A 27,611-nucleotide genomic window follows, 5' to 3' on the forward strand; every position below is an offset into this window, starting at 1 on the left:
TTTAAGAGAGACATTGAACAATTGGAAAGGATCCAACAAGGGCTGCCAATTTGATTAGATGGTTGAATGATTTGGTACACGAAGAAAGGTTGAAGAAGTTGGGTTTATTCAGCCTCAAGTAGAGAAGGTTCAGAGGGGAACTCTAATCACAGTCTCTGAGTAGCTAAAAGGTAGTTACAGAGAACTTATAGAGGTTGTCTTCTCACTAGTCTGCAAGGTGACAGGACAAGAGGTGACAGGCACAAGTTGCTTAAGGGGAAATTCTGCCTAAATAAAAGACAGAAATTCCTCATTATGAGAAGATTCAAACATTGGATAAGGTTGCACACAGACGAAGCAGAATTTCTGTCACTAGAGAAGTTCAAGATTCAGCTTGACAGGGCCCTAGATCAGCTTGGCTCTGCTTTTACAAGAGGTTTGGAACCAGAGGATTTGCAGAGCTCTCTTACTTTCTCATGACTCGGTGATGTTGTAAGGATGAGAATTTTATGTATAAACAGAAAACAGCTCTGTGAAAGAATTTATAGATTAATGAAGTGTTTCAAAAATATTTTCCCTCACTGCTTGAAAAATTAAAAATTTGTCTCCACATAACTTTTAATACCAAAATACTGTTAAAATAAATCACAGCAAAAGTAACTCAAACAATGTAGTGATAATGTTTTTATTTGTTAAGCTGGTCTAGAAGGAAAAAATAAATGCTTGTGAAGTTCCAGTTCAGCTTCCTACACTCTGGCCATGAGTAGACCAATAGACAAGAGTTAGAGGGTAGGGAAGCCAAGCAACTGGGATAACTTTCTAGGGAAGTAGACATTGACAAGGTGATTGGAAAAGAGACACAAGTTCTTAGCCTCTGGAGGCAATTCCCTTCTAGTGTGAAGGAAAGATATTCTTCAAGGAAGATGCTATATCTTGTGTTACAATTTGTCTCTTACTTGTAATGTTTAAAAGGTTAAGGGCTGAAGACTTGTGGTAGATACAGTAGTTTGGTCTCCCCTGAAAGCACTGAGTATGTATAATCACTGACAGCAATGTCCTTAACGGCACTGAAATCAAAGGCCTGTTAAACCTAGGAGGAGTATTTAAAATAAATGACTGATGGACTTCAAGGAGAAGGCATTTCACTAATGAATGAAAAACATGGCAGGTTTATAAAGAGATTTGAGTAACTTGAACTTGGGGCTAATATAATTAATATGTAACTTAAATTATAATTAGGCTCTGTATATGTTTAGTTCACCCAGTGTGTCCATATTCATATCATTAATAAGTTTTGCTGATGCTTCCATAGTCAATCCCTTTAACAAACCTGTTTTTCTTTACTGAGCCATTTTAAGCTGGGGTACAAAGTAACATAGACAGATACCAGAGAATATAAACTTGATAATAAACAAAGAGATCATAAATAATTTAAAATGTACATTTCATGCTATCACTCTCAGAACTCATACCTTCATCCTAAGGAACTCCTAAGGTCACCGTTTTTTTATCGTGTACAAAACACTGTTTCTTAAATTGTTGAAGATGAAAATATTTTATTTTTATAATACATCAGTAATAAAAGGGTGGATTAGCACTATGGAAGTTTTAAAGTCTCATGATTACATTGACTTCAATGAAGTCATGCTGATTTATACTGAGAATCTGTCCCTTATTTTTAATAAGTTTTAAAATATGAAAGCTGTTTTCTCTGCTAGTAAAGCAAAGGACATATTTCATATCATTTACATTTTCATCTTTTTTTGCAGGAAAGTTTGATTCTCAAGTAGTACAGAAGTAACCTTGAAACGCATTAATATTATGCTTTAGATTAAAAACCTAAGGACATTTTTTCTTCCCTCTTCTATTCTGGGGGGAAAAATTAAAGAGAGAAAAGTACTGATGTTATGTGTATATATAAAAAATATTTTTTAAATAATTGCATTTGTTTATAAATGTAAGAGAGTTTGACACCACAAGGGTGGAATGAATAATTCCTGTGAGTTGTACCTAGCCAGCAGCCACAGAATCACAGAATCATGGAATCAATTACAGAATGAGTACAGTTGGAAGTGACCACAGTGAGTCATCTGGTCCAAGCTCCCTGCTGAAACAGGGTCATCCTGGAACACAGAATTGCATCCAGACCGTTATTGGATATCTCCAGAGAAGGACACTCCACAACCTCTCTGGGCAACCTGTGCCAGTATTCAATCATCCACACAGTAAAGTTCTTCCACATGTTCAAGTGGAACTCACTCCAGGAGCTCCATGTCTCTCTTTTCCTGAGGAGCCCAGAACTAGACACAGTGCTCCAGCTGTGGCCTCACTAGGGCTTAATAGAGGGTAAGGATCCCTCAGCCTGTTGGCAGTGCTCTTCCTAATGCACCCCAGGACTCCATTGGCCCTCTTGGCCACAAGGGCTCTGCTGGCTCATGGACAGCTTCTTGTCCACCAGGACTCTCAGATCCTTTCTCACAGAGCTGCTCTCCAGCAGATTGGCCCCCAGACTGTGCTGGTGTATGGGGTTACTCTTATCCAGGTGCAGGACCCTGCATTTGCCTATGTTGAATTGCAGACAGTTCTCTGCCCATCTCTAAATCTGTCAAAGTACTTCTGAAGAGCTGCACAGCCATTGTGATCTTTTCCATCATCTGGTTTCTGTAGCAAGGTCAAAGCATATCCCTAACTAAGTTAGATAACATTAGCAGAAAATAAAACTATGAACCATCTGATGATTATTATATATGGGGTTGTGTAATATAATGGCGAGGGTTACTCAAAGATCAGGCATGTCCTACTATTCTAGATAAAAGTTTTAAGATAATAAATTCCACTATCTGCTATTTTGTTGACAATCCTGGGAGGGTTAAAAACTATGGTTATATAAGAAAAAATAGTATATGCAACTGAAGACAAACCATCAGTATTTGATTTCCTTTCTGTAAAGTGCGGTGTTTTCATCAAGAGACCCCAAAGTATATTACATCCTGTATTATGTGCCATTGGATTCAATATATTGATTTTTTTGAATTGAAGTGCTGAATAAAAATATTTAATATATTTGAATTGTTGAATATGTTACCTACACCAGTAGGTAATATAGAAGAGAGGGAAAACTTTCCTTGAAATATTCCAGCTCCCACAAAACTAACAAGATTAAAACAAAATCAAACCCAAACATTTCATACTTCCATGAGATTGAATATTTTTGCAGTTTTACATAAACAAAAGGTCATAAAAAGAAATGCATAACAGTTGCTGTGCACATACAGTGTGACAGTTTCCATGTTTAGTCAGGAAATTTGCAGCCCTAGAGAACAAAACTTAAATGGAAAACTCCATTTTCAAGTTTAAATACAAGATTTGTGTTACATTAAACCATGGTGTGCTGGTTTTGGCTGGGGTAGAGTTAATTATCTTCACAGCAGCTATTAAAGAGCTGTGGTTTAGATTTGTGCTGAAAACACTGTTGATAATAAACAGATGTTTTCATTATTTCTAAGCAGTGCTTACACTTTTTCTGCTTCTCATACATCCCTAACAGTGAAAGGGTTGGGAGTGCAGAAGATAAAAGGAAACACATCCAGGATAGCTGACCCCAACTGACCACAGTGATCTTCCACACCTCGTGGTATCATGCTCAGTTTGTAAAGCTGGGGGAAGAAGAAAAGGGGGCAGATCTGGAGTGCTGGTGTTTGTCTTCCCAAATAACCATTAGTTGTGATACAGTCCTGTTTTCCTGGAGATGGATGAATGCCTGCCCGCACATGGGAAGTGGTGAATCAATTCCTTGTTTTGCTCTGCTTGCATGAGCAGCTTTTGCTTTGCCTATTAAATTGTTTGTATCTCAGCTCATGAGCTTTCTCACTTACTCTTCTGATTCTCTCCCCCATTCAACCAGGGAGAAATGAGTGAGCAGCTGTGTGTTGGTGCTTGGTTGCCAGCTGGGGTAAAACCAACGAATGAACCACATTGTACTTGATAATTTTTCAAATATTCATTACAAATAAAAAATTAAAAGCATGGGTATTATGTAAGTTAACACGAGTGTGACAACTCAAAATATGACCAGCAGTCATACAATGGGCTTCAGGTACAGTATATGTGAGCAATTTGAATATATTCTAGTTTTCTGATTATCTAAATGTACGTACATATAATTTAATATGCATAGATATAGGAACAGAAAAACACAGTGACAGAAATGGCAGGTATATTTATACAAATTCCTGAAGGACAAAATTCCTAAATGTTTAAAATATTGAAAAAGCACACACTTTGTCAGAATAAAAAAATAAATAAAAAATTCCACTTTTATGCTGTAGTACAAAAACATTTTTATAAACAATTGTTTCAATTTCCTGTCAATTATTTACTCTTGTATTCTTTTTGCTCTGCTGTAGTATATGTAAGGTATTATACTTCTACCGTATGTGGACAGGTAATATTGTAATAATTACATTGATTTATCCATAATTGCTCCATGAAAATATATAAATATGAAGATTTTTCCTGTACCTGAAAGAAAAAGGAATATCTATATTTCTTTTTAACATACCAACATCAGCCTGCTTTTTTCTTATACCAACTTAGTTCTCCAACACAGAGGGTACCAATCTGACATTTAAATTAATTAAACTTCCCCCACTAATTTGTTTGAGACCAACATATGACACTTTTTTTGTCCAGAAAACAAGAAGATTAGGATAGACCTGTTTTTGTTTTTTTTTAAAGAACCCTTAAATCTCATTTTATGTTTTGCTCTATATGGAAAGCCACATGGAAATTTGTTTGGCTTTAGTTTTAGGGAAGTTTAACCTCTACACAAATATTTGAAAATTCATATAATCATTCATGTTGGAAAAAATCCTAAAGATTAAAATTTAGAGAGTCATTCATGTGGGAAAAAACCTTTAAGATACATACCCTTAATGAAGTCCAATACTAAACTGTGTCCCTAAGTGTCACGCCTACACATCTTTGAAATACCTCCAAGGATGTTGACTCAACCAGTTCCCATGGCTTGTTCCAATGCCTGATCACCCTTTCCATGAAAAATTTTTCACAATATCCAAACTAAACTTCCCCTGGTGCAACCTGAGGCCATTTCCTCTTTTCCTATGGCTGGTTACTTGGAAGAAGACACTGACTTCCACCTCACTACAACCTCCTTTCACATAGTTGCACAGTGTGATATGGTCTTTGTAGAGCCAACCTACCCTCCAGCAGATCAACACTCTGACACAGCATGGTGGTGTCTTCAAACTTACCAAGGGGGCACTTGAGCCCCTTATACTGATTGTGAGTAATTATATTAAAGAGGACTAGAGCCAGTACTGAGGCTTGGGGAGCATCAATTGTGACCAGCTACTTCTGGATGGAATTCCATTCACCACCCCTCTCTGGGTCCAGCTATCCAGACAGTTTTTTTACCCAGAGGACAGTGCACCCATGAGCAGCCAGTTTATCCAGGAGAATTCTGTGGGAAACGGTGTCAAAGGCATTGCTAAAGTCTGGGCAGACAACATCCACAGCATTTCCCTTGTCCACTATGTGGGTCAATTTGCTGTAGGAGAGCAGGTTGGTTGAGAAGAACCTGCCTTTACCAAATCCATGCTGGCTGGGCCTGATGCCTTGGTTGTCCTGCATGTGCTGTGTGATGGCATTAAAGATGATCTTCTCCACGACCTTCCCTGGCACCAAGGTTAGACTGACAGGCCTCCCCTGGATCCTCCTTCTGTCCCTTCTTGTAGGTGGGTAACACATTTGCTAACATCCAGTCAGCTGGAACCTACCCAGTTACCCAGGACTGCTGATAAACAATTGAAAGTGGTTGAGTGAGTTCTTCTGCCAGCTCTCTCAGTACCCTTGGATAGATTCCATCCAGTCCAATAGACTTGTGCATGCCTAAGTGGTGGTATAGCAGGTCACTGACAATTTTCTCCTGAAAAAATGGGTAATTCATACTCCTCTCCATCCCAAATGAAAAGAAACAGAAACCTGTTAATCCCTTATCCCCTCTTTTAAGATCATTAATGTTTATAGATTCTCTCCCTCTAAATTCTCCAGAATTCTGATTCTGGAAACAGAATCAGTTTCCATCTTCTTATTTGCATTCTTCCCTATAAACATCTTTTTTGGAATGATCAACAGAAATTTACAATTAGAAAGCAGGGAGCTGTTCTCACTTTTTTCTATGATCTCATGATTCTTTGCTGTTTTAAGAAAAAGCTAGCAAAACAGTTATTATGTTGAGGAGGAAACTTCTAAAATTTATAGTTTTACAAGAGATCTTTCATTTTAATTAAGTCAAATTAAATGCTTAGACCTGCTGGCCTTGGCATATTAGCTATTAAAAAGTTTAGATTATATCTTTATTGTAGCACAAACGACAAATTTGGGTCTTCCTATGCTTTACCACTTAGAGAGTGTAGAAATGGCATTGACTACTCTATTCAGAAAAGTGTTTAATCATGGTTTAATTAGACCAAGGGAATTCAGCACCCTGCAGATAAGAGCTAAAGATTACTAAATAGCCATAGATTTTATTGGTTTGTGGACAGAATCAATCAGCAAAAAATATAAGCATAAAAAAAATGAGTAACACTGATCAGGACCTTTACCTGTTTTTCTGCATGCAGAATGCAAGGCTATTAAAACTTAAAGCACCTGCTAACATTATTTTCAGTTGTGAAGGTCATGCTGCTCTTTTGTTTAACTGATTAACATTCTTTAAAGAATTTTCCTATTATTCTGTCCTTTAGAGATCCCTATAGACAAGAGACCCACTCTGAAGTGAAAGCTTCTGAAGAGGTCAACCTTTACTTTTCAAAAACATCAACTAATGCCTCCATTACAGGGCATAAATACATTTTCCATGGAAAATTCTATTACAGAGCAATACAGTTTAATGGAGGAAGGTTTAATAAAATTAAAGAATTGTTTGGAAAAGTGATTATTCAAATTAGCAAAGCGTATAGTGACTTGTTTTTCAGCTCGGGACAAAATGTCCTTCCAGGAATTCAATTGAAATTTTGGGGCTCAGAACAAAAATAAACACTTCTGCCCCATATAATATGCAGCAAGTTTATGCAGTTTTGTAGTGTATACTGTCATGCCATCCAGTCAAATTTTTTGCAAACACTGTATTTGGTTTATATGGCAAGGTTTTCATAGTGGGGGGAGGCCAGGGTCTGCCCCTGTGCCAGACACACAAGGTTGTATCTGGCTCAACAATAGGATAGAGCAGAGCCCATCATCCAGGCTGGTGATGCCTCTGTGAAAATATAATTAATTTTAAAAAAGACAAAAAAACCAAACAAACAAGCAAACAAAAAAACAAAGAAAACCCCCCAAAACCAAAGAAACAAGAATACAAAAAAAACCACAAAAAAACAAAAAAAAAAAAAAACAAAAAAACACCGCACAAAGTAAGAGGAGCAGGGAAAAACAGAAAGAGTGAGAAACACCAGAGAGAATTTCAAGGTCAGAGAAGTAGAAAGAGGAGGTGCTGCAGAGGATGGAGCAGGTATTCACTATAATCTGCAAAGAGTCCATGCTGGAACAGAATTTTTCTGAAGGATTTCAGTCCATGGAGGACCCATGCTGGAGCAGGGGATGAGCATGAGGAAGAAGGAGCTGCAGACAGAAACTATGAAGTGCTGATTGCATCCTCCCAATCCCCCAGAGGAAATGAAAGAGTCAAGCTGGCCTTGGAGGAGTTGAAAGCAAAGGAGTTAAATAAGGCATGGGAAAAGGTGGAGAAGGAAAGATATTATTTGTTTCTAGCAAAATCTATTTTAAGTGGAAAAAAATTAAATTAATTTTCCCCAAGTTGAATTCGTTCGACCTGTGACAGAAACTATTACGTGATCTACCTGTCTCCACCTAACCCATGAGCTTCCTCTTCCTATCTTCTCCCCTTGTCCTGCTGATGGGGGAGAGCAAGAGAGCAGCAGCTGGGAGGTCATCTGTCTCTTAGCCAAGGCTAACCCACTGCAAACGTGGGAGCTGAGAAAAGCCTAGGAGCTGAGTGTAACAGAAAATTATGTTCATGTCTGTTTATGAGAGGAGCAGTTTTGAAAGCAACCAAATCATGGTTTGTATTTTAGTGTGACTTTTGGAATTGTTGGCCAAAAGTTTCTACTTTTTTCCCTATTTTTAAAATATATATATTATTCTATCTATTATTTTAGGTGGAACAAAAAAAACCAATTTCTGGATGAAGAGTGCTACAGAATTTGAAAGAAGATAAAATCATTTCAGATAAGTTTATGTCAGGTATAATGATCATAACACTGCTTAGCCTTCACAACAACTAAATAATGCAATTAAACTCTGAAGTTAAATAAGTTTTTCCATTTCACTGAAGATCATTCAAAGCTTCAGACAAGATCTTTACAGTCAGTATGGATTAAAATTTTTAATAAATTATAAGACTCAGGTAAGAATAGATATTCTTAAGTAAATACCTCTCTACTGGGGAAAAGTGGGGAAAAGGAGGAGGGGGAAAGAAAAAAGGCCAACTCACACACTTTGTCAATAAAAATCCATTATAATCTACCAGCCACAGAGATATTATCTTCAAAGAATTTCCTAACAGTAAATAAATTGTTCTGGAAAATATATATAGAGGGGATCAGTAAGTTTGCCCTGTTCTGATTTTCATCACAACCTTCACTTTCACATTTGAATGTTTTTACATTGTTAATTTTCCCATTTGTTACAGGTAAACCTTATTAGGTCAAATCACAGGATTTAACAAGGGTTTTTTTTTAAGTTATTGTGTACCAGATGTCATTTTCTAGTCACCAGATCTTATGTGTTTGTCCATTAGACAAGCTTTTATTATTAGAAGTAATTTTCCTTCTGCAGGAATTTCTACACAATTTTTAAGTTATATTATAAACTTCTGCATAAATGAAATAGGCTGGGCTCATTTAGTTGTGCTAATCAGGAAAAATTATAAATTTATTCTAAATCAGTAAATCTAATTGATTTTTACTAAAGAGTTTTAATGTATGTTAGTTTGCTTGTTTGAGGACAGATTATACCATCTGAAGCACACACACAAAAAATGAACATTACCTGTGCTTGGGAAAAAAGACAATGCCTTGTAATCAGTTGTGAAAAATAAAATACTTCAATGAAGATACTACAATTTTTCTATAAATAATAAAAATACGGCATTAGTCACAGACATAGAAGTACAGTGCCAGTCCCCATCCTGAAGACAGTTATGGCTGGCATTATTTATCATGAGCTTTTCTTTTCAGAAGTACAGAATACAATTTATAGCTTCTGACTATATTTAATCAAAGCCCGCATAATTATACTTGATCTAAATTACAGTCAGCTCTTTTATGAGTTAAGGTTATAGTAAAAGTATTTTTTTTAACATTAGAGAAAACATCCCCTAACCCAAGCAAAACCCATCCCACCACAAAAGTTAATTTATCTGCACAGCCTGCATAAAATGGCATTTAATTCTGTCATAATTCTGACTTTCTAGTGACATAACAAGCCAAAGTATGGCAGCTCCCTGAAACTATAGCCCAGTAAATTCAACTTTGCCAGTACTAATCAGTGGTGTGAGTTTTACAGGGTGGCAGAACTGCCCACAGCTTCCCATACTCTTAGTTGGTTTTGACCACTTGCCTCAGCCATAGTGGGCTACAGCCAGAAAACACTGAAATAAGGAGATATACATTTCAGGCAGAATTTAGGCAGGGTGTGATTTTAGGTGTTGGTTGCAGACTGTCTTTATCTCTTTCACATGGACATGTGTACAAACATACTTCTCTCTGTGACCTTCACTGCCACCTGGATGAATCTAGAGAGCTGTAATAGAGAAGCCTTTTCTTGGTTCCTGCTCAGTACATGTGGATGACACCATCTACAGCTCTTGTTTTATTTTGAGATTAAGCCATTTATCTACAAGCAAGATTCCCTTACCTGACAGTAGAAATGAAGACTGGAGTTGCTTATTTGTAATAAAATCCTTCAGGAGCTCTAAAGACCACAGTGCCAAATAACCTCACAACAGGATTGTCCAGCCATGTGTTTTAGACATAGAAATTTCCCCTTTCCTTTTCTCCAAGAAAACTAACCTCAGGGATAACATGAAGTTTTAACTAACCTCCACCTATAGGCTCTATGGGCCCTATATGCTGTACTGCTACCTTCTGGTTTTATTCGTGTGCTTTAATTTAATATTCTGCTATTTCCATGAACAATGTGAAATACTATGGCTATTTTCTGAAACCCTCTTGCATCCTGTACCAGATTAATGTGATTCCTACCAGAAGTATGAAATACTCATATTTATTTCTATCTTACCCAACCTTTCTTCTGCATAGCTTCATTCATTCATTCATCTCTGGAGATAGTCAGAATCAGTAGTTCATAGTTAGTCACATTTTCTTTAACCAGTATCAGAGAATCAACAAGAAACACATGCAGAACTGTAGACAGGCAAATAGATGTTTTGTCCTGGAAAAGTATTTCCTCATGTCTTAGGCTTTTTCTAACCTAGAATTCCCACAGAAGGACAAAAATTATTTTTTTTCCAAGAGTTCTAAGGAATTCAGGACTTATTAAAGCACATCAATAGAACAATTTGGTTAAGTAGCAAAGGAACTAGTGATTCTTCTCCCTGTTTGGAATAATCTACACTTTTCAGCAAAATGTAAATAAAATTTAAAAGTACAAATAATGCAACTGTCCAAGACAGATAAGCAACAGAAGTCAAACAGAAATTTCGTAATGTGTTGGGAAAAAGCATTTCTTATATTAAAAATTGAAAACTTGATAACGATATCCCATAGTAATTATTAAATATAACCAAAATATATTTAATATTTTTATGTCTTGGCAGGATTATAAGAGTTGCTTATTAAGTCAGTGGAAGTTTGCATTTGATTTTGTCCTTCCGGCACATATAAAAGAGTTCTATGTCAAGTGTAATAGGAAAATAGGCCTATTGTATCAAGAATATATGTAATATACTATATTTATAAAAGTAATTTCAGCTTAAAGTCTGGCTTTGGGTTATTGGCCCTCAGGTGTAACACTTACAGTTATATTTGTATATTTCAAATTAAAACCATGAGTAATTATATTTACTACTTTTGCATATTTTAAAGCATAATTAAGGTCCTCATCCTGTACTTATGAAAAATATTTTTTCTGCCTCAGCTAAAGAAAAGAGCTATGCCTTAAATTGGTTATATTTTCCCCAACTCAACTCTTTTTACTGGTACTTCAAGACCATTTTGGCGCAGAAATATCATTAAATTGACAGTATTCCTATAAGTAGGTTACTTTTGAAAAATACCATTGTTTTTATGCATTCTTAAGTTGGAGCTACCAAAAAAAAAAAAAAAACCAAAAAAAACAAACAAAAAAAAAAAGCCAATAGAAAATTCATTTTCTTGCCAGGAATTTCCTTTGCTACATTATTGCTACTTTGGGCTTTGGAATGAAACTTTTTTTTGTGGAACCAAACATGCTGAAGGAATAGAATTATGAAAACCAACTTTTTCTGCTTCTTGACTTATGTCAACTAAGTTCATTGTTTATTCTAACACTTTAAATTTTTTCATCCTAGGCATTTGGATCACAAATAATATTTAGCTTTTCTACTGTCTCTGAAAACTTTAATTTTGGGTAATCCATGAAATAAATTATAAGTGACTGATAAAAATTATGTGACTAAGTATCAATAAATAGTCTGACATTAAATACTTCACATTTAAACCTTGTTTCAGAAAAACAGTTTATTGTCTATCTTCTGTTTTGCAGCAGATTTCCCTCCTGTATAAAAGAATCCAATGCAAAATGCCTTTTTGTAGAGTTCACAAATATAATTTGTTACAGCAATAGTTTTATGGCAAGTTGAGAATTCCTTAGAGAGCTTCAAAGTAAGTTCATTTACTGCCTTTGATTGCATTCCCCTAGAGTTTCAATGTAGAATAGATTAAGGGAGCAGTTTGGAAGAATTCCATATGGACTCAAAATAGGTAATTATTACCCAGTGTTTCTATTAATATTCCTAGATAAATTCAAGGGCATCACAGAATGACCAAAGACATTTAAAAACCTCAGAATATTACATTATTAAATTTTTTTGTGATTTAGTCAAGGTAAGATCTTCAAGCTATGTCCAAGTGTTTTATTAGTTTTTCTTTTTAAAGTGACTTTCTATTTTCATTTCCTCTCTTCAGCTCTCTTCAATGATTTTTAATTGTTAAGTGAATTAAATGACAAATATTTTGTAGATTTTTCACACCTCTGTAATGCAGACCAACAGACATTATAAGCAGCTATAAGCAGAATATCCCTGGCATATGGGATGTCATGTCATATCCCTTTTACTTAGAGACAGAAAAATGAACTTACTGTAACTGCTGCAGAGGTTTTATATCCTTGGGGATTGTGCCTATGCAGTGAAATTCTCTCAAAGGTGCAGTTCATTTCCTTCCAGCATTGTACTGTGGAAGAACTGCTGCAAAGCAGCTGAACTGAGTCCCAGATTTGTATCTCCTTAACTTCAAAGGAGAAGCCATTAAAACACAATCATTTCCTTTTGCAATGATGTTTCAAATGCATATTAAAAGAAAATTATACTTGCCCCAAGCCCCACTTCAATCTCATTTTAATTGATAGTCATTGTTTGTATTAGAGAAATGTACGCAGATAATGAAGTTACAGACATGAATGTCCCTTATGGAGATATGTTAAGACATAAAATGGGACTTCATTTAACCATCAGGGTCTTTTAATTTGTCTGGAGAACTAATAAATATTGTCTTCAGAGCTGCATTGAATCCATCTCAGATAAAAGTGCACAGAGATTTGGTACATGTTGGAAAAGTATTCCAAGCACTGAGACAGAAGATACTTAAGTAGGGAATAAAAAGATTTTTGGGTTTATTATTAGGGCAGTTTTAAGCAAAAAAGGGATGTAGATTTCTAACTTTGAATCTCTACTGTAGGGAAACACTATCATGTAGCCACAAGTATCAGTGCAAACAATGGACAGGATTTGGACTGAGCAATAGCAGAAGTGCAACCAAGCACAAATACAGGCAAAAAATCTCAATATACTTTAGTCACTCATTTCATACCTGTCTCCTCATGTCTTCTTCTCTCAAGCTTTTTTGATGGGTTTACATCAAAGTGGCATTTTAAAAGAACCTTTTTGTTCTTCAAACGGTTTTGAGTTTCAAGTGGCTGACACAAACAAAATTAAAAATAGGAGTAGTGACTAAAGTATTTGCAATTTTTCTCTATTTTTATACATCTGCTTAGTATGATACAGCTTTAAAGAAATTAGCTATGAGTTGCTTTCCCAGACAACCTTAATTGACTCTTTTGATATTTTGTTTGAAACCCTAACACTTGAAATTACAGCTTATTATACTCATAACAAAATACAATTTTAACAAAAGACATCATATACATTATTTTCTTTGTTCAGAACACCACTGAACAAAACATTAGTGGAAAGAAACCATAAAACCACAATGATTTTCCTCCATGTAATTTTAGAGTCAAGATATTCAGATATTCACATTCTTCAACAGAAAGAAAGGCAAAGACTGTTATTATCCGTAAGGAACTTCTGTTATGCAGATGCTTTTGGTTTCTTAGGATATCCTATCCACTTACAGACACTAAAGGATTTTGAACCTCAGCAGTGAGTAAGTGGAATGAAAGTTGTGCAAAGACATGTTTTAGAATGATTAGGAAATATTAACGATTAGACATTTCAGAGTATTTAAAGATACCTTTTTGTCAAAGAACATTTTTGCATTTCTTTATGTTTGATTTGAGAGAAAATTTCTAAGTTCCTTATCTTTAGTTTCAAGACTGTTCTACTTTCCATTTCTTACACATTGCAGTAATTGCATATCACTATTCTAAATCCTAATAAACAGAGAAAAATATATTATTAAGAATAATATGATTAAAATATTAATAATGGTATTAGCATTTGTTCTGTAAAATTCCACAGTGATACCTAGGAGTTATGGATCACATTTGTCTTTCTGTAGGAACAGTGGTTGCTGCACTAACACTACTGGATACAACAATGCATTGGTTGTCCCATGGCAAGGCTTTGTCTTTGGAGAGCTGCAGAAGTGACTTCAGTGAGAAGAGACCATGCCAGAGACAAGAATGGACATCAGTCTCAGAGAAGAATCAGGGGAAGGTAGAGAACCACATGGCAAAGCAGGTATTCACTGCAGTCCTAGTTGGATATTGCCTGACAGGGATCATGGCCCACAGAGATCCCATGTTGGAGGAGATCTTTTTTCTGAAGACCTCCAACATATGGGAAGGATCCACCCTGCAGCAGTTATCCTTACCCATCACCCCTCCATCTACCATCCTCCCTGTGACATTCTTGGCAGAGACTGGGACCAGGGAGTGGTAGAAAAGTCAAGAATGAAGGAGCAAAGTTGAATGTTGGCAAAAATGGAGGGGAGATAGGGGTCTGAGGGAAGAACATGAAGCTGTTCTAGGGGAAATTTAGGTTGAATATTAGGAAAAGGTTCTTCATCAAGAGGGTGGTCGGGGATTTGAGCAGGCTCCCCAGGGAAGTGGTCACCAAGCCTGCCAGAGTTCAAGAAGCATTGACGCAACACTATGAGGCACATGTAACTTTGCTTGGATGGGCTGGTTGAGCCCTGAATCTATTGTTTCCCTGATAATCAGAGACAGCTGTCTTAAAGTGCTTTCATGCCAGATAAGGGAAAAGGCTGATATGTAGCAGATCCTGCAAAGATTGGGTAATGCTTTTTATCATGCCGATCTCCCCCCTCCAGATAAGACACAACTGCATCTGGCAGTGTAAAACTCCCCCTCAGTGGAGATATCAGGGTGTTCTCACATAAGCCTAGATGTATATAACTTGACAAACTCTTTGTTGCATGGGCTCCATCCTCAATGGATTAAGACTGCAACCACCACTCTGTACACAGACATTAAATAGCAAAGATCAAGTCTCATGAGTGGATGAGATCCACAGGAGGTGATATCTTTCTGTTCTACTATCTTCTCTTGTACTTTTCATCTCTTTCTATCTTTCCCTTATATATTTTCTCCATGATATTTTTATAGAAAATAACAAAACCAGCTACATACCTCCTTTCCGCTGCAACCAAATTAAGATACACCTGCCTCATATATACACTGGTTATTCAGTGTTGTTTCACTTTAATGCACCTCAAGAGATCTATTAACAACCTATGTAACCCTGCCTAAGAGGCAGGTCATAACACCATGGTATGGCTCTTGGGGTTGTCCTGAGCAGAGCCAGGAGTTGCTCTCAATGATCCTTCTGATCTAATAATTACCTTAAGAAAGAGGCCAGTTATACCACAGTTAAAATTTGCTTTACAGAACTGGTAAATTTAGTCCTTATCTTTATTCATGTGGAGGTTAATGAGAATCTGGCATCAATTTAAGAATTAATACCTAATCAAGCAAGACACCTGAGGCTGAGTAACTAGCAGATGTTTCTTGAATTGGAACCTTAATGGCTCACCAATCAATGGAGTGCCATAAGTGTATTTCTTCTGTGATTCCAGTCAGGGCAGATGTGTTTAAACAGAAACATAAGTGTGCAATAATTAGCTTATTCAGTGTGACTAGCAACAGTTATCAGTTCAAAGGACAGAGGATACAAAAATAAGGAAGCTTTAATAGAATACATGGATCCTAATCATTACTCTCAAATTAAATGTTTTCTCTCCTGATGAAAATGCCTCTAAATACGTGCAAAGAATTTAACTATTTGCTATGTATTTATTTATTTCCTCACTGAAAAAAGAATAGTAACTATCCTGCAGTTTAAACTTTATACATAGAAGGATTTGGTTTGAAAGGGACTTTAAAGACAAACTCATCCTAACCCCTTGCCATGGGCATGGAAAATTTCCAGCAGACCAGGTGGCTCAATGTGACTGTCAGTCACATTGGAAGATCTGCTTCTTGAATGCAGTCAAAAAGGATTTTAAGGCTAGGGGGGCAGGAGGCTGCATAACAACACTGGGGTTAAAAAACATTCTTGTTCGGAGGAATTCCCAGGGTTTAAAAAAACATTCTTGTTCTAAGGAAGTCCCAGGTAATACTTATTAGGATGGGACTGGGTGGTCAAACATTGGAAAGTGTTTCCTAAAGAGATGGACAGTGCCCCAGGTTTGTCAGTGTTCAAGAGGCATTTGGACAACTTTTGGTCAGCCCTGAAGTGGTCAGGCAGTTCAATTAATTGATCAGTGTTTTAGTGTAAGAGAAAGCCTGAAGAAATGTTAATACTCCGTCTTATCCTGACTGCTGTTAGACAAGAGAGTTCATAGGAAGAGTACTTTAGGACTAGATGAATTAGAATAAGAATACCCTTTTTAAACCAAACAACTAATTGGAACAATAACATTTTTAGTTTAAAAAAAAAAAATAAGGGAATTACATGGATAGGAATTGCTTACATTTCTAAATACTTCAGAAAAAAGAACAGGAATTCTGAGAACTCCATGTATAATAAGTGACTAAAAATACATAAATAAAATACTGAAAAATATAGTTCTGTTACATGAAGAGAAGATTTTAATTTCAGCTGAGATTCCTTGAGATTTCAGACATCCTCACTGTTCTCTTAGACGTGACACAAATCCTGTGTGAAACCCATATGCTTCTAGAGTTGTAGCTGATGGCAAGACAGAATAAAATTTTTTTCATTTCTTTGGGGAACCAAAGCCCACCTTTTCTGACATAAGTGATGTCATGATAGACTGATCAATATAAAAAAGGGATTTATTTTTTCTTAACAAGTATAAAAATCACTTTAAAAATACCTCTTTCTAATGTAATTGCAAAAACTGAAATTTGCTTCAGTCTCTATCTTTACACAAATTTATCCTACATAAACTATTCTTTTATCTAATATGGCTTCAGTTATTATATTTAAAATTGGGAAATCAGGAAATTTGGAATCTGTAATACTATGGAAATGATTCTGAGATATTTTTAAAAAATCTAAGAAACCTTTCTCTGCATCTTTCAAGATTCAGTCTTCATGAGGAGTTTTTATTTAATAAGTAAGCCTGGCTCAAACACTCTATTCTATTTAGTCTGGGTAAGACTCCTCAAAGAATTATCTAAACTGAAAATGTTAACTTAAGGGCTAGAAGAAAGACAAGTGTAGTAATATCAGCCATTGTGAGGCTGTTTAATTTGTATGAATTGTCTTTAATGAAAGAGTACACCTGTTTTCTCCTTTTACACTATTGCAGCATTAGACAATTAAACAAAAAGCAAACAAAAAAAATATTAGTTTCAGAGAAGACATTAGGGTCTTTTAAGGGATAATTTTAGGGAATTAGGTTAGAAATTAATCCTTAAAACCTCAAAGAAGTTAATTTGTATGGACTATAACTCCTAATAGGGAAAAATCTGTACTGTTCATAGAGTAGAAATAGAAACATTAGAATCCACTTTACTGGCAGATGGTAAATTTATTTTTCTGCAGTCTGGCCAAATTCATCAGCCATACCAGTTCACAAAGACAGAAGTTTTCGTGTACCTAACCTGTTCTATTGTCCGGGGAACTTAAGGCACCAGTTTCCAATGGGATGCAAAACAGGAATTAGGCCCTTAATTATGGATGGATCACCTCCCCTGTTGAGGAAAGGCTGACAGAGTTGGAATTGTTCATCCTGTAGAAGGGTCCAGAAAGGCCTCATTGAGGTCTTCAAGTACCTGATGGGGTCCTATGAGAAAGCTGGAGAGGAACTTTTTGTAAGAGTATGTAGTGATATGACAAGGGGCAATGGCTTTAAACTGAACACGGGTGGGTTTAGATTAGATATCAAGAAGAAATTCTTTACTGTGTGGGTGGCAGGACATTGGAAGAGTTTGCCCAGAGAAGGTGTGAATGTCCCATCCCTGGAGGAGTTACAACACATCATTCCTTCTCTTAATAAATTATATGCTACTTAGGAAAGCAGATCAAATTACATAATGAGAGTAAAATTGAAATAAAATGTAATAAAAATGGAACTGATCTTCATGGAGTAAGAACATCAACCTAAAATTTGATTTGAACTGATTATATAATTTTGTGTGTCACTTGAAATTTTTCTTGGTATATGCATACTTGTGGTCAGCAAAGCCTACACATTAGTTTAATTACAAAAGAAAGTACATTTCTTGGAAAGGTAAATGATTACATATAATAGAAGGAATAAATTAGACTGCTAGAGTTATTTAGTAAAGGGTTTGTGATAAAGACACTGACACTTCTTAAATTAAAAGCTACAAAGTTTGAAGAAAAAATTCTGCAGAGTGGATAGTAGTTCATTACTGAGTTATGTAAGCAATTTTTAGTATATTTGGCAAGTGAATAAAGTTTAATTTAAAAAAAATATTTCACAATGGTTTTGTTTGGGAAAATTTGTTTTATTTGTTTAGGACAAAAAACCGCACCAACATTCTCCTTATATAAAGTATTTTGAAATATTTCTAGTTTTCAAAATACAAGTACACAAAATTTCAAAGAGAGGAGAGCTCTCATATATGAGAAACACATCTATGTCTCAAACCTATTAACATGACTCAAAATGTTCCTCCTCAGTTGTGAAAAAAAAACTTGATTCACTTTAATTAAAAAATCATTATTATTTTTATGGAAATCATGATCAAATGTTTCCATTTGCACGGGTAATCTGCTTACATTAATGACTTAGCTATTAAAAATAAACAAATTGTGATTTAGCAATTATTTGTTAAGCATTTAAGCAAACCAGTGTTGTAAGTTCATTTTCCATAATTCTATTAGATGATAAACAAATAATTTTGTATTTCTTGGCAAAGGTACCTAGTATTTAGATTTTGATACTTTTTAGCAATATAGTGGTCCTTTTAGTACATCTTTAGACTCTGCTGAGAACCTTTGAATACCAAAAAGTCATTCCCTTCAAAAGCGTTAATAATTTTCTTTTTGTATTTATTTAGTCACATATAAAGAGTAATTTAAGGAGGCATACAAATACTATATGAAAGGAGTAATCACATAAAGATACATTAAAAAGACAGTATTTGCTCCTTCATACTGTCTGATTATTTTTGAGAATTTTCAGATTTATTCTGTCATGGAAGAATATTACATAGAGAATATCCACCAGACCCTTTCAATTTTTGATGGCTTTGTCACAGAGAACACAACAGATAAAAGAGGAAGGGACCAGAGGGACTGAAATATGCTGAGAAAATATTTTTGAGACCTTGTTTCTGAAAAATGCTTTTGTAATGTAGGACTTTAAGCAGTGAAAGGGAAAATTTGCACTGTTCAAATACACTGAATGAATTGTAAGCACTCATGAAGGTTAAAAAAATAAAGGCCAAATTACATTGTACTTCTGTCAATTCAAAGCCTATTGTGTGATATTTCTTGTCTCTATTACATATATATTCCATAGCTGTACTTTGAGTACTTTGCCCTGTTGTAACTGCTGCACTGGAATAGACAAAGAAGTGTCCTTTGCTACAATTATTTTGGAAAGCAAACAAATTCTTCTACAATGTCCCATTTACTAGGCAAAACTGAGAGAAATCATTGAGTTTATTGCACAATTAATTTGATCAATAACACTTCTTTTCTTAATAAAGTAACACAACATAAATATATTTATTTTTAAATTAGTGAAAAGACTTAAATCTTATTGTTTCATATCCTTGCTTCACTTAAATGGTTTAAATGTGCTTTCAAAGTTCATTCACTAAGTTATCAAACAGGAAAACGTGCTAAGTGAGCAGAGAAATCACAAATAAAAATACAATCATATTTATTACCAAAAAATGGAACTGCAGTAATTGTGTGATACCGACTGTCCAAAAAAAAGGCATTTCATCTTTAAGACAGCTGCAAAAATTCACAGTGAAGAAAAAAAGAAATTTGTTATGATTTCAGAAAATTGAGTTTTATTTGTCTAGTCCACACAATATTCTTTTATATTTCAATATTAAATGGTTATGTTCGCATTTAATAATAATTATGTCAAGTCTACATATGAATTCCTTATAGAATACCTTTAAAAGTTGCTTAAAATAAGTCAAAATATAGATCTCAACAGGGCACATTTCCAATATCCCTGTGAACAGTAATAATTTTTACCTTATTACAAACATTCATAACTCATCATAAGATAATTTTATGAGAAAATTAATATCCTTCTCATTCCTGAATGATACTATTGTTTCATTTCAACAGTTGATAATTCCAGTTCAAAATGAATTTTACTCTTCATTTCTTTAGACTCATGACAAATATTACCATTAAAAGTCTGATGGTTTTGCTACTCAAATTTATTAAGAAAAGCCAGTGTAACCAATTATCAGTGTTTTGCATGTTCTTAATATATCAAAACCATGCTATTTTTAAAAGCTGTCTTACACTCTTAGAAAGCTAATACTTTTCTTAAAAATTTATCATCCTTTTATTCAGTTGTAAGGGCATCTACCTAAAACGTGACATGGCTTGTTCTTCATGACTTTAAATTTAGGGTCTTTTTATAGTGTTATTATTATATATGGGGGACACGGAACTTTGATCTGTATGGAAATGAAAATAAGATCATATTAGCTGTGCTAGAATCTTAGAGTAGGTTGCAAAAACAAAGTCTTTCAAGTTATGTTTTAAAGCTTTATTTAAATTGCTTAAAAATAACATGGTACTATAATACATGGTAGGAACTCTAAGTATGTTTTTCTTGAAGACTTGTGGAATCACATTCATCACATCCACAATCTTGGCTTGAAATATGCAAAAAAAGAAAAAGGAAAGAAAAATTATAGAGGAGAAGATAATATTCATCTATTTTGATTATGGAAATATGTATGCCCTGTGGTGCTCTTTCCATAACCCTTCAGAGCAGTCATTTTCTACTTTCTGTTCTCTGTGGAATGACATTGGTCCTTCATTTCATGATCATCACAGAATATCCTTTCTTGCTGCTTCGTAGAGAAAGCAGCAAGTAAGTGCAATATGGTAATTATAATTAGAATTGCCAAGAATATTATAATGATTTCTTTCTGTGAAGAACAATTTAGCCTTCTTTCCCCAAAGATCTTAGGGCTGTCTCTTGTTCAGAAAACACTCTACTATCCTTGCTCACTTTGCAAATCCTATTGACCCCACTGTAATACCTCATATCTTAAAAAGCTTTCAAGGCTTTGCCTCCTTGACCTTCTTTGTCCTTCCTTGACCTGAATTAACATGATACCCAGAAACACTTCCTTCCATGCATGCTGAATGCCTAATGACATACATCTTTCAATAATTTATTCCAGTGCAACACTCGCTTTTACAGTATGCCTTCACAAAACACGTCAGACAGTATAATTTAATCATCAGTAATACTTAGCAGAGTATATTGAAATTATTAAAAAAGATTATGCTTATTCAGCTTCTGTCTTCTATCAAGTGTGACTACCGTGTCATAAGGGAATGCAAATGACTTAATTAAAAAAAGTTTTCCATAAATGATTTTTATGAATAGCTTTTAATTTCAACAAATAAGAGAATAGGTGCATATTTCCTTAGAATACTGATTGTGAAATCAAACCATAGTGTCTCTGCCATATAGGAATATTTTAGGCATTTGTAATAGATGTGAGGCTGAAACAATACGTCTGGTAAGGCATGTTACAAGGTCTCTGACTCTGGCAGACTCCGGGGCCCAGGTGTTGCTCTGTCCTGGCTGCTGGAACTCAGCCTGGTGCCCTGGAGGCCTGAGAGTTGTTTTCCCAGGCTGATGCATGCAGTTGCTGCTTTCCCATTTGGAGGCAGTGAATCTGAGCATTTATCCCAGAGACACACTCCTGCACACACAGGGGACACTGACACAGCTGGCTGCAACGACAGCACTGGACAGGGCACTGTCTTTAATAATCCCCAAATATAGCACCACCAGGACTCAGAGAAAACACAACTACAGATAAAGAAGTCCCTAAAACATAACCACAAATAGCCAAGTACCTTTTCTCCTCTCCAGCTTCTGAGTACTGAAGTTCACTAGTGAAAATACACATACACACCCATCCATTCATTCTTTAGGTTCACAAGCACATTCACATGCTCATGTATCCCAAAATTACCAGAACAGTTCAATACCTCTGCCTGGATCCTGAGCCCTCATACTCACTCCATAGGTGTCCTACTCACTGTCTGATCTAGCCTGATGCTCACTAGCAAACACAGACACACTCATTTCAAAGGCACCCCACATTTGTGCATCTTTCCATGTGCTTGATAAGTCTGCCTGGACCTGGGTCCCCCTATGCCAACTGGGACAGCATGAGGTTTGCCAGTAAATTAGATGCACTCCCACCTCTCACACCTCCCAGGTTTGGGAAAAAGGCATCTCCCTCTCCTCACACCTGCTGACATCCAGGCACACAGGCTCTGTAGGGCACTGTCCCAGTCCAGTTGCTCACACGTTGGACACACAGACTCTGTCAGAGCTCCAGTTGCAAGCTCTCAGCTCACCAACAGTCTCTCCAGTTGATGTCTGAGCACTCACACACAGGACAAATGGTGGGATTACAAAGAGAGTATAGAAGAGATTTAGTAAGAAGACAGGATAGACAGTGATGATTAGACATAGGGCTTGGTTTGACAAATGTACCGATGTCTTGCATGCACGCAACTGGCTCCTCTTATCCCTCCTCTTATCATGCCCCACTCCTTTTTAAAGTTTCTGGTCCATCCTTTTTCTCTGCCTTTCACCTTTCTGAAACATTCTTTAGAAAACCTTGCAAATTGCCCCAGCTCCCCTCAAATATCCTAATGCTTATGTGCTGTTGCCTCCCTGTTCCTGACAGCTATCAACTCCCGAATGACAGTCTCCAAAGTTAATCCTGGAGTTTCTTAATGGGCCATCAATTACCATTTCAAGAGCTTCAGTCTTCAGTCCCCTTGTCACTTGTCTGTCAGATTGGTGTCTGTCTGTTTCATTCATCACTTTGACTCCCATTGAACTGGAAAGGGATCTTGATCTGATAACCTAAATGAAGTAGTTGTTCTCACCTTCCACATTCCATCACAGTCTATTAATGGGAAATTTAATACATAGTTTTAATAACACCTTTTCATAGGTATGCCTGCAAAACTAGTGGGCTTGCATTTCCACTCAGTTAATGAATTTGCTGAGCAGATGTATATTAAAAAATTTAAGAACTTCCCAGTGAAACTGAAGGAATAACAAAAAAACAATTTTGTCTAAAAATGAAATTCCAGATGCACAGTGATAAACTTTGTTAAATCTTAAAAATCTTATGTACTATGTTCTTGTCAAAGGCCAGAATATTCTCACAATATTAAGGGAAACAAAATTTTGTATATGGTCTTTCAACTGAATGCAATTAAAATCCTTAATATTTTCTAGATGTCTGGCATTTGTAGTACATTTTAAAGGCTATCACTCATAGGAATTACCTATATGTTAAGGAACACATGGTACTTTAAAAACAGCATGAAATTCTGCCATTTATAAAATCTCAATCACTCTATGGATGAGCAGTTTTTTATTCTTGTTATTACTAAAGAAAGCCTTTACATTGAGCAAGTATCTTAGGCTATTCAAATCTAGTATCACCCATGAGAGATGGTGTGACATTACTCATGGAGTGGCTAGGTGGGGCACCGTGCATCTTGGGTGCATCTTTTGTAGTCCTGCTGTGTCTGTTGAATGTGCTCTTTGATAATCAAGTATCATTGTTTCCTTTGTACAAAGACTTTTAATATAGTCTTACATTTTAATTCTTGGGTTGCAAGGACTTGAGCATAATTCTGTGAATTTTATTCTCTCTGACATACATTTATTATAATGTTCTTACAGATGTATGCCTGAAAATGCTATAATTGACTTTTAGTTCCCCACTGTTAATTTATAGCATCTGATGATGCTACATTTAATCTCTCTTTTAAAAAGAGAGTTACAGGTAAATTGGACTTTGTAACAGCCTGCATGCTTTTAACCCTTTTTTCTGATGGTAAAACATTAAGACTTCATATACACACTTCACTGCAAATATCCCTCATTAGAGAAGACGTTAGCAAAGAATTTATTTCTCTTGAAGAAAATGCAGTCAAAATGAAGTAAATCAGCCTTTTCTGCAGGAAATGGTTGCAAGTAGGAAATATTCTTCTTCAAAAGAGATTAGACTACAGTAAAAAACAATCTGAGCTATCTAATTTGTATTCTCGAAAGACAACCTAAAAGGTCATGTTGATTCTTCCTTGCATTAAAAAGGAACAGCTTTAGAAAAGGTTAGTATAATTTGGGTTCTTTAGGTTTTATTGTTTTTACTGCTGCTCAAAAAAAAAATCCCTTACAGCCTAACATTTGGACAAAAGAAAAATCACTTACATCATTGAATTTATACGTAATTTCAACTCATAACTGCCCACCTTGCTAAATTGACAGCATAGAAATATATTAGTTATGACAGTGTAGACTTGAATTAAACATGTTTGCTTGTAGTTTTTTATTGTATTGCATTGGTTAAAAATACACTGTGATTTAGATTGGGAAATTATTTGGGAAATAATTAACTGAAATGTAATATCAATACTACTAAGGAATAGAATATTGATTTATATATAATAGCCAAATATGGCCAGGCAGCTCCACGGAGACCCTGCAAAGGAGAAGAGAATGAATAATCATATTGAATGTAATAATAATAGTTCCTTGGATTTAATAATGGATATACTTCAATATGTGTGCATGCATGAGTGCATATATATATATATCTGCGTGTTTACAGATATATAGAGATTGTATTCATGCATTCCTATAAGATACATATATGTATTCTTGAGATTTGCCCTGCTTTAAAAATATGCATTTTAAAAAAGAATCAGAGCCACAGAAAGGACAGGAAAATTACTCAAAACCATTCAATGATTCAACAGAAGTGGCAAGAAGGTAACAGTGGTCATTCAGTTGCTAACTTTGTGACCAGCAGAGCTAGATATTATCTCTCTAACAACAGAAGTAGTAGATGGGACTGTCGTGTATGCGTTAAACATTGAGAGGAAGGATTAAAAAAATCAGGTTAAAAACTTTTTCATGTCCCCTTTCCAAAATCACCAAAGCTAGAAATGGAATTAAAAATGCTGGTGAACAGCTGTTGTGGTGAAGGATGTGTTGAAGGAGCTGTCAGACAGCTAAAGGAAAGGCAACAAAGTAAACTGCTTTCTCCTTACTGTACTCCCAAAGGTACTATAGTCAGAATATGCAAGCAGCAAAAAAATTAAAAATTAAAAAGAGCTACTGTAAGACCATAACTATTTTAGTTACATGTGATTTTCATCCAAAGGATTTTTGACCTTTGATATACCCCTGTTTTATAACAGCAAATATTTCTCAAGTGACTCAGACACTACCTCTTATGGCTGAGTTCATTGATTTCGACCTACTCTGAGTGGTTTTTTTCAGTATTCTTGTTTGGTCAGGTGAAAAGGGACTAATAGTACAGAGATCAGAAAGAAAATGATGAAGGGCTAGAGGGAGCACAATGAAGGACAAGTGACAGTGAAGTAAATCTGCATTGGCATGTCCTGACATGAGAGAAATCAGGATTCTTAATCCATCATTTTCCTTCCCAGCTGCCCCCCCCACCCCTTTAAGAAAAATTTTCATTGTAACAGAGAAAGAAAGCTTCATTGACCCCCTCTTCCTGTTAAAGGGTTCTGGTATATTAAACCTGAATAACATATGAACATTACAAACTGCGAATGTTTTAATTTCATATGCTCGTGAATCTCGCAGGTGTAAAGAATTCTATCCCCTTCTCTGCAACTGTGTATTTTGAAGGATGCTTTGTAAATAAGAACATTCAGCTCCATTTAAAAATACTGTCTTGAAAGACATTACAGTAAAAGCAAACTTACTTTATCTTCTTAGGCTTTTCAAAACAGGATTTGCTAAGCAAGAAGTAATTCTCCATGTGCGCTGAAAAGATTTAATGAAGCTCCAGTGGGGGAAAAAAGCCTCAGGCTCTCAGCCAACAAGTATTCCACCATTTGAATAGTTCAACTAATATGAAAGAAATATGTGCAGATAGTTAAAACACTGACCAAACAATGATTTCAATTAATCAAAGTTTAAGACCGGTGAGAACCACTAAATCTGCCTGACCTATATTTCACAAGCCATTGCCTTTCTCCTAGTTATTTCTGGAGTCAGACCAATATCTTAATTTTGATGTCTTCATAGCTATTTCATTTGGGTTTTTCCTGAAGTAAATTTCCATGTTTTTTTTTGTCATGTTTTCCTTCACTAGATAAAACTAATGCCTCTAGTAATTGACATAGTCTCCTTTGAAAGGTACTTTTCACTGTAGTCATATCACCATATTCTGTTTTGAACAACTTCCCACGTTTCATTACTCATCCCAATCCATAAGAAAGGGAATTGTCTCAAAAATTAAAGGATATTTTCACCATATATTAAATAACCATGATTTCTCTCTATGCGACAGTTCCCATGACATCTGTGTCCTCACATTTACGTTTCAGAAAGTTCTGAATCAGTGCACATCATCTATCACAAGGTGGAGCCTATCCAAAGGCACTTCCCAGACAAAGTCCAGCTGTGACTAGATTAAGCAGGTATGAGCTGGAAGGCAGAGTAACAACAATCATAATACTTATTATGTTCACACTTTGGTGTAATAAATGTTGGGCTGGAGACAGTGTCATAACAGACATCCTGGTGACCATAGAGTTAACTTTGAATTTATTTATTTTCTGGTTCTAAATGAAAAATATGTTTTATGTTGTCTTTTCTTCACTGCTGTCTTACTGTCTAAATGATTTTTTTGCTGGGTGTGCTTAAAAATCTCTTTCTTCTGTTGCTTTAGTCTTGATTGTAAGTTCAGTCAAAGGTTTATGGACTGTTAGCTAAAAATCGTAAAAGATTTATTAAAGATGTTTAGCTAGTGCCTAAGAATTTTACATATTGCTTTCTGCTTCTTTGAAATCTGTTTATAAACTTTTTTTTCTCATTTTAGCTTCACAGCCCCTACTGATTGATGTTTGGCTTGCTGCTTCTGTATTTTCGTATTAAAACCAACTGAACAGAAAAAATAAAATATAATTTTGTGATACCTACTTTAAAAGAGTAATCTACATCTGCCAGAAATGTGCCACCAGTTTATCTTAAGCACCCATGAAAGTAGTATGAGAAAAGTATGGCAAAGATGCTGAAATTTTCAAAGGCAGTAAAGCAGATTAAGAATAAATATATAAAGAAATAAACTCACAAATTTAAGCATTTAATTCAGAGAGAGTATTACTTTGTCTTTTTCATTCTCGTCTCTGTCAGGATATTATGGTGCTGGTTTTTTTACCTAATTGATTTTTTATTTTTCCTCCTAGGACAAATTTTTGACAAGTGTAAGAAATACAGGATGCTGTGCATGGCTTTTCCTAGCATTAAAGTTACTGATTAATCACAGCAGCCTCTTCACTATCATCATTTAATACCTCAATTGTTCTAAAGTAATTTTTTTCTGATTTTATGGTATGAATTAAGCAAGAATATAATAACATATTTACT

Source organism: Lichenostomus cassidix, chromosome 4 (assembly GCF_008360975.1).
Source record: "Lichenostomus cassidix isolate B80296 chromosome 4, HeHo_3.0, whole genome shotgun sequence".
Lineage (NCBI taxonomy): Eukaryota > Metazoa > Chordata > Aves > Passeriformes > Meliphagidae > Lichenostomus > Lichenostomus cassidix.